The sequence below is a fragment of the Canis aureus genome, chromosome X (genome assembly GCF_053574225.1).
Source record: "Canis aureus isolate CA01 chromosome X, VMU_Caureus_v.1.0, whole genome shotgun sequence".
Lineage (NCBI taxonomy): Eukaryota > Metazoa > Chordata > Mammalia > Carnivora > Canidae > Canis > Canis aureus.
In genome coordinates, this window is record NC_135649.1 from 31403561 (window position 1) to 31417109 (window position 13549).

The following is a 13549-nucleotide window of genomic DNA, read 5'->3' on the forward strand; positions in this document are numbered from 1 at the left end:
GAAGTACAATGACAATAATAATAGTGCTACTGAATACTTACCCTGTGCCTGGCAGTGTAGCAAGTGCTTTCACATATCAACTAATTTAATTCCCAGAGTGACTTTATGAAGTAAATGCTACTATTATTTCCATTTTACAAATGAAGAAACTGAGGAAAAAGGACGTTAAGTAACGTGTCCAAGATCAGCAATCTATGAAGTACCAGAATCTGAATTTGAACCCAGGTAGTCACAACTCTGCTCTCTAAATCACAACACTTAAAGTCCTCCTCTCCCCTGTGCTTCCCTGCCCCACTCCACGTCACCGTCCTCAGCTTTTCCTTTGTTTCCCTTCCTTCCCCATAGGTAATAACTAGTGATAGTTTTGTGTGTATCCTTCCAGAAAGTCTTTGGTATATTTACATATATATTGTACATACATGCTTCTTAAAAACATAGGTAGGATCATACATACATGATTTAAGTATTCTCCTTCTGATGGTCACTTACGAGAGGATTGAAGGATAGGATGGAGCCATAAAACTCCAATGCTCCTCAGACCTTCCACTGGCCTCTCATCAGGGATCAGGGCCCTGTGCTCTGACACTTATCTTAACCTCAAAAGTCCTCAACTGCATCAATAGGAGGTCACTGGGGACCCCATACACATCCCTGCCCCTGGCAGAAGCCAAGAACAAACTCACACTGGGGCTAAAACCTTCTGGAGGTTTTTACCCACTGTCAACAGTAGTCAAAAGAGGCCCAGAGTGGGGCAAATTTCAAGCCTCCCCAAACTTCCTCACTTCTATCTACAAGAGTCAAGTGGAAGCACCAATCACGCAGTGCTCCCTACAACCTCACCATCACTATCTACCTTGAGTCCACCAGGGATTGCTTTCATTATAACATCTATCTCCATTTATGTTAGTCCCATAAGAAGCCCCAGACTCCCTAGCCATCCCTCATCTCAGCCACTCTCATCTTTATGGCTCTGTACACCCCCCATTCTGTCCCTATCGCCCAGCCTGCTGTCTTCCCTTCTCAGTAAATAGCAATTCCACCCACTTATCTTCTTGAGTCAAAAATCATCTAAGTTGTCTCTCTCACATCCTGTATCTAGTCCATCAGCAAATACTATCACCTTTACTTTCAAAATATATCCAAAATCTGGGGAGCCTGGCTGGCTCAAGCAGTAGAATATGTACCACTTGATCTCAGGGTTGCGAGTTCAAGGTCCATGTTGCACCTAGAGCTTATACATTTATTTATATATATAAATATACATTTATCTAAAATATGATCACTTCTCACATACCTCCACCACTGTGACCTAGTCAAATTTGCTATCATCTCTCACCCTGGCTCCCAAATTAGCCTTTAAAATTGCCTCTGGCTTCCATTCCTGTGTCTGCCCCCACCTTACAGTCTACTTTTTACACAACAAATAGAGTGAACCTTTTTTTATTTTTTTAGAGTGAACCTTTTAGAACATAAGTCATAATATAGGGGCACCTTTGTGGCTCAGTCAGTTAAGCCTCTGATGTTTGGTTTTAGCTCAGGTCTTTTTTTTTTAATTTTTTAAAATGTTATTTATTTAAGAATTTTTATTTATTTATTTATTTATTTATTTATTTATTTATTTATTTATTTATGAGAAACAGAGACAGAGAGAGAGGCAGAGACACAGGCAGAGGGAGAAGCAGGCTCCATGCAGGGAGCCCGATATGGGACTCGATCCTGGGTCTCCAGGATCACACCCTGGGCTGAAGGCGGCGCTAAACCACTGAGCCACCTGGCTGCCCTTCTCTCGAAATTTAATTTTTTAAGATTCATCCATGTATATTTGCATGCTGCTATGGTTCATTTATTTTTATTGTATAATATTTCATTGTGCATATGAATAACACTTCAGGGCCTTTGCCCTTTGTTCCCTCTAGAATGTGCTTCTCTCAGATATCCCCATGACTCCCTCCCTCACTTTATCCATGCCATTACTCAAATGCCATCTTATCCTAATACTATCTAAAATTGTGCCCCATTTTATTCTATCTGTTCTAGCCTTCTTTGCCCATAGACTTATCACTACTATGTTGAACACTCTTACTTTGTCCAGATCCACTCTATGCCTTTCCACTCTGCTCTGAGCCCTGCAACAATAGGCTTCCTTGCCCTCTGGCTTCCCCTTTGGGTTTTTCCTATAAGAGATACCCTCAAGACATAGAAGGGTGGGAGAGACTGAAGTTGTGGTATTTATTTCCCAGCTCCCTCCCTCCTGTGATTTTGTCAACAGCTGCCACACTCCTATCCAGTGAGTCTCTGCTATTACTATGTTTCTCTCCAGGTTCCGGTTAAATTCTCCCTCCTCTTGCCTCTTAATGCCAAGGTGTGGTAATGTCTCCTCATCCCTCTCCCATCTTGGCTGCTTAATCATTCCTTGTTATTTCCCTTAACTGCATTCACAATTTTGTAAATGATCTTTCATTAAACTCATCAATTCTTTTTTTTAATTCTTTTTTTTTAATTAGGTTCCATACTTGCATGGAGCCCAACATGAGGATAGAACTCACAATGCTGAAGATCAAGACCTGAGCTGAGATCAAAGAGTCAGACACTTAACTGACAAAGTCACCTAGGCACCCCTAAACTCAACAATTCTTGTGTTTGAATGTACCATCTATTTTTTGACAGTATCCTGACAGGACTGCCTTACATTAATATTATTTATCCATATTTGTTTTGTTGACGGTCTGTTCTCCCACTAAAATGTAAGCTCCAAGAGGGTAGGGACTTTGTCTAAATCTCTGCTGTATTCCCAAAGTCTAGAATAGTGCTGAACTCATGATAAGCATTCAAGAACTATTTGTTAAATGAATTATTAACACATACAGTAATATATTTAAAGTGCTTAGACACAAAATATTGCTGGCACATACCTCTTTCAAAACAATGATATTTCTTTAAGCTACAAGATTGAAGTTTAAGTGGATTTTTAATTTAATAGCTATTACCAAATTTCCTCCATTCTCCAATAGAAGGAACCTGGGCTCCCCGGAGAAATGGCTGGCTCTAGGATCAGAGCAGGGAAAATATAAGATGAACCTGGGGTGTCACAAATTTTTCAAATTGTCAAAAACTAAACAAGCATACAGACAAAAAATAACCCACAATGGCAGATATGTCAAAGGGATACAGGAGCTAGCTGAGAGTTCCCAATAGCCAAAGTTGGATCAATATGAGCAATAAAATAAAATAGCATTGGATTATAATCCCAAGTATAAAATAGGTATTGATTCATTCACACTGATACAAATATGTGAATAAATAAACAAAAGGAGAGTAAACAAATCTGTACAGAATTCCAAATAATTTATGTAGGTACTCTCTCAAGCCACAGAATATAATTCTCCACTCATTAAGGGTAGGATGCACATTATGACTTCCTTAAGAAGACCAGAATTTGGAAAGAGAAAAAGAGTAGTACTGAAGAGAAGGAAACTGATACCTCAGACAGGCAATCAGGCTTCACATCATCAATGGTAAGTCATGCTGATAGCGCGACCTCTGATGAGATGTGATAAGAGTGACACTTTACTTTTGTAGTTTTCCTCCCAGAAATCCATAACCTGTCTACCTATGGGAGATGCATCAGACAAACTCAAATTGAAAGAGAATCTACAAAAAAAAAGAAAGAAAGAGAATCTACAAAATATCTGACCAGACTCCTTAGAATTGTCAACAACAATCGAAACAAGGAGGGTCTAAGAAATGGTCACAGCCAAGAGGAGCTTAAGGAGATATGATAACTAGAGTGCCTAGATTTTGGCTCAGATCATGATCTCAGGGTCATGGTTTCCAGCCCTGAATCAGCTCTGCGTTTAGTGGGGAGTCTGCTCGAGGATTCTCCCTCTCCCTCTGCCCCTTCTTTTCCTGCTCACATGCATGCACCCTCTCTAAAAGAAATAAATACATTTTAAAAATAAAATAAAGTGAAGCCTCCATACTCAGCCACTTTAAAGCAACACATACAACTCACTCATACAGAGCCTTCCTATTCAAGGGACAGGCCAGTCAGGGGGACACAAGAAACTCAGGCAAGCTATATATGTTTGCTAATGATTTGTCCCTTTTTCACTACTATATATGGACAACAAAAGATTACCAAAAATATTTGGAGAAAATCTACAATGTAAAAGAGAAGAACCAAAATGAACAAAGAGTACAGTTGCCCCTAAGTGGTGAAGGGGGAGGGGGAGGGAAATAATATACGGAACAACAACCAAAAAAGAAATAATAAATGGAACAAAACTCCAATTTTTAGATTCTCATTTTGAGGTATATTCAGAATGCATTGAAGGCAGATTCAGAACCTCTATGAATTACTCAGGTAGGTATTAGAGCAAAATGAAAAATGAATCCCCCAAAGAGGAACACTGTGGAATATAAGAAATAGTATTAAGCAAAGAAATAGTAAAAGTTTTAGTTGTCCAAATGCTAGCATAAAAGGAGCACCATCTGAATCAGAGGAAAATATAATTTAGAGCCAAGAACATTGAAAGAGACAAAGGGACATTTCATACTGATATAAAGTACACACAGGGTGCCTGGCTGGTTCAGTCAGTGGAGCATATGACTCTTGATCTCAGGGTTGTGAGTTTGAGCCCCACATTTGGTGTAGAGATTACAAAAAATAAAATAAAATAAAATATTAAAAAAAGAAGGTAGACTCCATCAAGAACATGTAACAATCATGGACATTAATGCATATGACAAATGAATTAAAGATATACAAAACAAAATGTATTAGAAATATGAGTAGAGGGGATCCCCGGGTGGCTCAGCAGTTTAGCGCCGCCTTCGGCCCAGGGCGTGATCCTGGAGTCCCGGGATCGAGTCCTGTATCAGGCTCCCTGCATGGAGCCTGCTTCTCCCTTTGCCTGTGTCTCTGCCTCTCTCTCTCTGTTTCTCATGAATAAATAAATAAAATCTTAAAAAAAAAAAAAAGAAACATGAGCAGAGGAGCACCTGGGTGGCTCTGTCAGTTAAGTGTGTGCCTTCAGCTCAGGTCATGATCCCAGAGTCCTGGGATGGAGCCCCCATATCCAGCTCCCTGCTCAGCAGGCAGTCTGTTTCTCCCTCTCATGTTCCCCCTGCTTGTTCTCTCTCTCTCTCTCTCTCTCTGTCAAATAAATAAATAAAATATATTAAAAAAGAAATAAGAGGAGAATAAAAATTTACAAATAACCAATCATGGCGGGGGGGATAGTCACCACTCTTGCTCCCCCTTTCCTCCCTATCCTCCTTCTGTCCTTATCCCTTTCCTATCTTTCCCCCTACTTTCCTCTAAAAAGATATATTTAGCACCTAATATGTGTCAGGTATTGTGTTACATACTGTGAGCACAGTAGCTAGCAAAACAACCTCGGTGCCTGCCGGTGAAATTTACAGTCTACTCAGAGACAAACATTATTCAAATACTAATTCAAATACATGTAAAATCACAACTGTGATGAGTGCTCTGTAGAAAAGGTATGAGAGGTCAGGGCAAGCTTCCTTGCGCAAGTGAAACCTCCCCAGAGACCTGTAAAGTACATGGAAGTTAACTGGATGAGGAGGGAGAAAAGACATTCCAAGCAGAGGGAAAGGATGTGCAAAGGCCCTATGGCAGGAGGACGTTTATTGCATGTGAGGGACAAAAGAGAGCTGGTGCAGCTGTAACTCAGCAGGTGGAGAGTTTTATAAAATGACATTGATGAGATAGATATCATTGGCCAGGCTGTGCAGGGCCCTAGAGGCTATGGTGGTGATTTGTGTCTTTATCCTAAGCACAGTAGGGATTATTGGAAAGATTAAAAGTGGAAAAGACTATTCCATCTGTAAAAGGTATTAGATGAGGGGCAAACATCAAAGCAGGGAGCTCAATTAGAAGATCACAACTATATGTGTCGTGAGAAAAAAAGGTACCTTAGTGGTGTGGAGAGTGGTAGACATCGAGAGAGAACGGAGCTTTAAGAGATGCTTAGTAGGCAAAATTGATAGGGCTTCAGGACGGGTTGTGCATGAAAATAAGAGAGAGAGGGAACGTGGCAAGGATGACTCCCTGGTTTCTGGCTTTTGCAAATGGATGAATGATGGTGCCATTCACTGAGATAGGAACACTACAAGAGGACCATATTATTGTTCTTGGTTTTTAGAGGGAAGAGGAAGAGTTTGGTTTTGAATATGTTGAATTTGAGGTGCTTCTGAGACATTCAAGAGGAGATGTACAGTAGACACGTGGATAAAAATGTTTGGAGCTCAGAGAAAAGCTGGAGATATAAATTTATTAGATATATGAACAGCTGCTAATCGAAGTCCCTGATTTGGATGAGATTTTATTTTTATTTAAAAAAATTATTTAATTAGGGGATCCCTGGGTGGCTCAGTGGTTTGGCACCTGCCTTTGGCCCAGGGTGCGATCCTGGAGTCCTGGGATCGAGTCCCGCATTGGGCTCCCGGTGTGGAGCCTGCTTCTCCCTCCTCCTGTGTCTCTGCCTCTATCTCTCTATATATATATGTCTATCAAAAATAAATAAATAAATAAATAAATAAATAAATAAATAAATCTTTAAAATTTTTTTAATTAACTTATTTGACAGAGAGAGAGGGAAGTGGCAGAGGGAGAGGAGGAAACAGACTCACAGCTGAGTAGGGAGCCTGATTGGGGCTCAGTCTCAGGACTCTGGGATTATTATCTGAGCCCAAGGCAGATGTTGAACTGACTGAGCCACCCAGATGCCCCTTAATTAATTTTTTAGAGGAGGGGTAGTGGAAGAGGGAGAGAAAGAGAATCTTAAGCAGGCTCCACACCCAGTGCAGAGCCTGACACAGGGCTTGATCCCACAACCCTGAGATCATGACCTGAGCCAAAAGCAAGAGTCAGATGCCCAACTGACTGAGATTTTAAAGTTTTTATTTTTAAATTTTAACTTATTTATTTGAGAGAGAGAGAGAGTGAGTGAGTGAGAGAGGAGGAGCAGTGGAAGAGGGAGAAGCAGGCTCGTCAGTGAGCAGGAAGCCCATGTGGGGCTTAATCTCAGGACACCAGGATCATGAACTGAGCTAAAGACAGACGTTTAACCAAATGAGCCACCCAGGGGCCCTTAGAGTTTAAAGTTTTTAAATTTAGAGATTTTAAATATCACCCTGGATGAGATTTTTAAAGTGAGAAGGGCTAAACTGAGTTGAATGTTAGCATTTAGTGGTTGGAAAGGAGGATAAGGAGGAACCAAAGAGGTATGAAAAAAGCTGGGAGAGTGATGTGCCAGATAAATCAAGGAAAGGGAATTTCAAAAAGAAGGAGTGGCAGTGTGGAGGTTCCTCAAAAAATTAAAAATAGAACTACCATATGATGCAGTCAATTCCATTTCTGGGTATTTACCCAAAGAAAAACAAAAACACCAATTTGAAGAGATATGTGCACTCCATGTTCATTGCAGCATTATTATTCTTTTAAGATTTTATTATCTCGGGATCCCTGGGTGGCACAGCGGTTTGGCGCCTGCCTTTGGCCCAGGGCGCAATCCTGGAGACCCGGGATCGAATCCCACATCGGGCTCCCTGCATGGAGCCCGCTTCTCCCTCTGCCTGTGTCTCTGCCTCTCTCTCTCTCTCTCTGTGACTATCATGAATAAATAAATAACATCTTTAAAAAACAAAGATTATCTCTACACTCAAGTTGGGGCTCAAACCCACAACCCCAAGATCAAGAGTCACATGCTCCACTGACTGAGCCAGTCAGGAGCACCCATTGTGGCATTATTTACAACAGCCAAAATATGGAAACGACCTAAGTGTCCACTGATAGATAAATAGATAAAGATGTGATACACACACACACACACCACACACACACACAGGGAAAATAAATAAATAAATAAATAAATAAATTAATTAATTAATTAATTTTAAAAAACAAACGAACAGGGCAGCCCTGGTGGCACAGCGGTTTATGGCACCGCCTGCGGCCCGGGGTGTGATCCTGGAGACCCGGGATCAGGTCCCACGTCGGGCTCCCTGCATGGAGCCTGCTTCTCCCTCTGCCTGTGTCTCTGCCTCTTTCTCTCTCTGTGTCTCTATGAATAAGTAAATAAAATCTTAAAAAATAATAATAATAATATAAAAAAAGAACATAGAATATATTCTTTGCAAATACCCATCGAACATTTTAAAAAAATGAATCATGTATTAGTCTGCAAAAATGTAGAAATCATACAAGTAGCATTCTCCGGTCACAATGCAATAATATTGGAAATTAACGACAGAAAAAGAGCCAAGAAAATAAACACACATAATTTTTTCTGATCAAAGTCCCTTAAATAACAGCTTTCTTGAGATATAATTTATATACTATAAAATTCACCCTTTTAAAGAATATAATTCGAAAGTTTTGGTATATTCATGGAATTGGGCAACCACTGCCACATTCTTATTTTAGAATATTTTCAGCACCCCAAAAAGAAATCCTGTACTCATTAGCTGTCATATCCTATTCTTCGCTTTTCTCAACCCCTAGCAACCACTAATCCACTCTCTATACATTTGCCTATTCTGGACGTTTCATATAAATGTAACTACACAATATGTAGTCTTTTGTGACTGGCTTCTTTAACTGAACCTAATATTTTCTTTTCTTTTCTTTTTAAAAAACATTTTATTTATTTATTGGACAGAAAGAGAGAGCGTACAAGTAAGGGGGAGCAGTAGGCAGAGGGAAAAAGAGAAGCAGGCTCCCCACTGAGCAGGGAGCATGATGCGGGACTCAATCCCAGGACCCCGGGATCATGACCTGAGCCAAAGGCAGAAGCTTCACCAACTGAGCTACCCAGGCACCCCAAGCCTAATATTTTCAAGGTTAATCCACATTGTAGCATCTGTAGCATCTAGCATCCATGTTGTAGTACCAGTACTTCATTCTTTTTTATGGCTGAATAATATTCCATTGTATGGATATGCTGTAATTGTTTATTTATTCACCAGTTGAAGGGTATTTAGGTTATTTCTACTTTTTAGCTACTATGAATAATGCTGCCATGAACATTTGCATACAAGTTTTTGTGTGGACATATGTTTTTATTTCTCTTGGGTGTATACCTAAGAGAGAAATTGCTGAATCTTATGGCAATTCTATGTTTAACATTATGCAGAACTGCCAAACTGTTTTCCAAAAAGGTTGAACTAGTTTATTTTCCCATAGCAATGTATGAGGCTTCCAGTGTCTCTTCATCCTCACCAACACATATTGTTTTAATTATAGCCATCCTGATAAGGCATTTTTAAGACATTTAATAAACTCTTATAGAATAGTTTATTTTTTAAAAAGATTTTATTGGGGATCCCTGGGTGGCTCAGTGGTTAAGCACCTGCCTTCAGCCCAGGGCGCGATCCTGGAGTCGTGGGATTGAGTCCCACATCGGGCTCCCTGCATGGAGCCTGCTTCTCCCTCTGCCTGTGTCTCTGCCTCTCTCTCTCTCTCTGTGTCTCTCATGAATAAATAAATAAAAACTTTTTAAAAATAAATAAAAATAAAAAAGATTTTATTTATTTGACAAGAAAGATTTTATTTATTTGACTTGTGCACGTACAAGCAGGGGGAGCAGCAGGCAGAGGGAGAAACAGGCTTCTCAATGAGTAGGACCCTAGGATCATGACCTGAGCTGAAGGCAGACACTGTTAAGCAGCTGAGCCACTCAGGCACCCCCAGAATAGTTTTAGATTTAGAAGAGGACACAAGAATATTACAGAGTTCCTATAAACCAGCCACTCAGTTTTTCCCAGTGTTAACATTAATCCGTACATTTATCACAAAGTAACAAAGCAATATTGATACATTATTATTCAGATTTCCTTAGTTTTTACCTAGTGTTCTTTTTTCTGTTTCAGTATCCCATCCAGGGCACCACATTATTTTTAGGTAGAGGGAGAGAGAGAGAGATTGAGAGAGAGAGAGAGAAAGTCTGAAGCAGGCTCCATGGGCCTGGATCTCATGACCCTGAGATCATGACCTCAGGCAAAATCAAGAATTGGACAGTTAAACTGACTGAGCCACACAGGCACCCCTGGAGGCTTCTCTTTAAAATGGGTTGGTATAGAGGTGATAGAAAGGCTGTTCCCCTGAATTCCTGCAAATTGCCAAAACAATTTTACTTCGGCAGCACAGGACTTAAGTGTGTTATTTCTCTCCTGGCCAGAGGTGCTTCTCTTTTTTTATTTTTCCCTATATTTTGTGGAAGTCTAGATTATACATACTAAGGTCTGCTCTTTTTTTTCCTTTCTAGAATCCTACACTCACACAAGACAACTTTGAGAAGCAAAGAGCTCACTTTAGTGTGAACGTTTTGGCTTTAACTTTGGAATGAGTCGAGGGATGGAGGGGCACCGCTGCTCACTGCTCGCACAGAGGCTAAGCTGATCCTTCTTTTCTGAATGCAATTCTTTAATTGCCCTGAGGGACCCCCCTTCCCACCGCTTTTTGTATTCATTCTGAGATTTGATTTTCTCTGGATTTGCTCCATCAATTTTCTCTTGGATGTTTTAGACGGGGCTCCTCCTCTTCTCTTATCAATATGATTAGATCTGATTTCTATCCTCAAGAGATTCTTCACAATTTCTGAACTGCTGATGGTACACTTTCCTTAAATTATGCCACTCTTGGTCCTTTTAAAAGATTTGGGGAGGAGAAGATAGGGACAGAGTTACCAGTGCTTCGGCTCTCATCTTGATCTAATCTGACCAAAGTAATTTTCTTATGTCAATTTGCCTAAGGCAAAGAAGAGTGGCTAGGACTCACTCTGAGAGGCAAGTGGAAAGGGCCTCTTGCAGCCCTGGCTTCTAATTTGGCAGGACTTCTAATTAAGGCCCATTAGAAACCTAGTATCTGCATATCAGTGCCTCTCAGAGAGCCAAGCTGGCTGCTAGCAGTCAGAACCCTCAGAGTAGAAAAATTGCACTCACACACACACACACAAAAGGTGCCCCTCAGGGTAAAAAAAAAGCTTGCCTTTCTCTGCTAATAGGGGCATTCCTGTATGAGGGCTCAAGGCTGGCAGACTGCAGGCTCCTCTCACCCTCCTCCTGCATACACCTTCAAATGTGCACCCTTGTGCAGGACATATCCCGCAGAACCATTTACAGCAAATGGTAGCCTTGGTTAATGCCAACTACAACGCCCAGAGACAAAGCCTCCACCCTCTTGGGCTTCTCCCAATTCCACACATGTACAGGGCTAAGAGGTCAAGTTCAAACTCGGAAAGACTTTGCTCAAGTAGGCTTCCTATGACAGAAACCTTTACTGCTCACCACCCTCTGCCTCAAGAGACAGGCCTCTGACTTCCCTAAGCCCCCAAAGCTGACATTGTAGAGTAGCCAGAGATCATATCTCCAACAATTGGGGAACTATGGTTTTAAAGTCTAGGCCCTCTTCATTGGAGAGAGAGCTGCCACCCTCAGCATCAAGAGGAGAGGTCTTTAATGCAAATGTCACCAACAGACCTTAAAGACCATCAACTGCCACTAGGCCTCTCCAGGAGTTGTCCTCAGAAACTAGGGAGAAGACCTCTATTGACCATCCCAGAGTGCCCCCTCCCTCTCCTGCCCTCCACAACCTACCCATTTCCCTAACTTGGGCCATCAACATATCTACCAGAAGTAATTCTCTTGGCAACCCTGCAGGAGGTATATAGATATAGATATAGATATAGATATAGATATAGATATACCATATAGATATCCATATGTGCATATATGCCCTTCTGCCTCTCTAATACCATATCCCAGAAATTATCTATATTAACAGTTTGTTGCATTGCCTTCTCAACCTGATAGTATGCTTATGCAAGTATATAAGACAAATATATCTATATTTTAAAACAAAAATGAAGTGGAATTAGTTAATACACATTGGGCTATAACTTGTTTTATTTTCCACTTAATGCATCAAAGATACCTTTCATTTTTTAAAATTTATTTATTTATGATAGTCACACACACACAGAGTGAAAGAGGCAGAGACACAGGCAGAGGGAGAAGCAGGCTCCATGCATCGGGAGCCCGATGTGGGATTCGATCCCGGGTCTCCAGGATCGCGCCCTGGGCCAAAGGCAGGCGCTAAACCGCTGCACCACCCAGGGATCCCCAAAGATACCCTTCAGATGGATACATATAGCTCCATCATTTTCTTTTTTGTGGCTTCATAGTATTTCATTGCACAGATATACCATGATTTTTTTTAAGCAGCCAAAGGCTTTAAAAAAAATTATTTATTTAAGTTGGGGAGGGGTAGAGGGAGAGAGTCTTTTTTTTTTAATTTATTTTTTATTGGTGTTCAATTTACTAACATACAGAATAACCCCCAGTGCCCGTCACCCATTCACTCCCACCCCCCGCCCTCCTCCCCTTCCACCACCCCTAGTTCGTTTCCCAGAGTTAGCAGTCTTTACGTTCTGTCTCCCTTTCTGATATTTCCCACACATTTCTTCCCCCTTCCCTTATATTCCCTTTCACTATTATTTATATTCCCCAAATGAATGAGAACATATAATGTTTGTCCTTCTCCGACTGACTTACTTCACTCAGCATAATACCCTCCAGTACACCATGATTTGTTTAGCTTTCCCATCCAGGTACTAAACAGGCTCAACTTTGCTTAGCTTCTAAGATCAGGTGAGTTTGGGCATGTTCAGTGTGCTATGGCCACAGACTATTTAGCTCTCTTAGCTTCCCCCATCCTTTCCTCTTCATCTTCTCAACAGAGTCATAGCATTTTTTGGATAAACTATTATGTCAGTATCACTATGATTATGTAAAAATGATTCACTGCTGAGCCAGGTAGTATATTATGCTTACATTTCCTTTCTTCTTCTTCTTTTTTTTTAAAATTTTATTTATTTATTCCTGAGAGACACACAGAGAGAGAGAGAGACACAGGCAGAGGGAGAAGCAGGCTCCATGCAGGGAACCGGACGCGGGACTCGATCCCGGGTCTCCAGGATCACGCCCTGTGCTGAAGGCGGCGCTAAACCGCGGAGCCACCTGGGCTGCCGTCGTCGTCGTCGTCGTCGTCGTCGTCGTCGTCGTCCTCCTCCTCCTCCTCCTCCTCCTCCTCCTCCTCCTCCTCCCCCTCCTTCTCCTCCTCCTCCTTCTTCTTCTTCCTTTCTTCTTCCTTTCTTTCTTCTTTCTTCTTCTTCTAGTTTTTAAGTTTTTATTTAAATTCTAATGAGCTATATTTCCTTTCTTTTTTGAGATTTTATTTATTTATTCATGAGAGACACGGAGAAAGAGGCAGAGACACAGGCAGAGGGAGAAGCAGGCTCCATGTAGGAGGTCCTATGTGGGACTTGATCCCAGGACTCCGGGATCACATCATAAGCTGAAGGCCGACTTTCAACCGTTGAGCCTCCGAGGCATTCCACTACGTTTCCTTCCTTAAGCAACTTTCTCTCCCTGGATTTAATAATTATCTCTCCTTTTCATTTGCTTAATTTTCGATGGTGTTCCATAGAGTTGTACAGTGCATGGCCTGTGAAGTTATGTATGG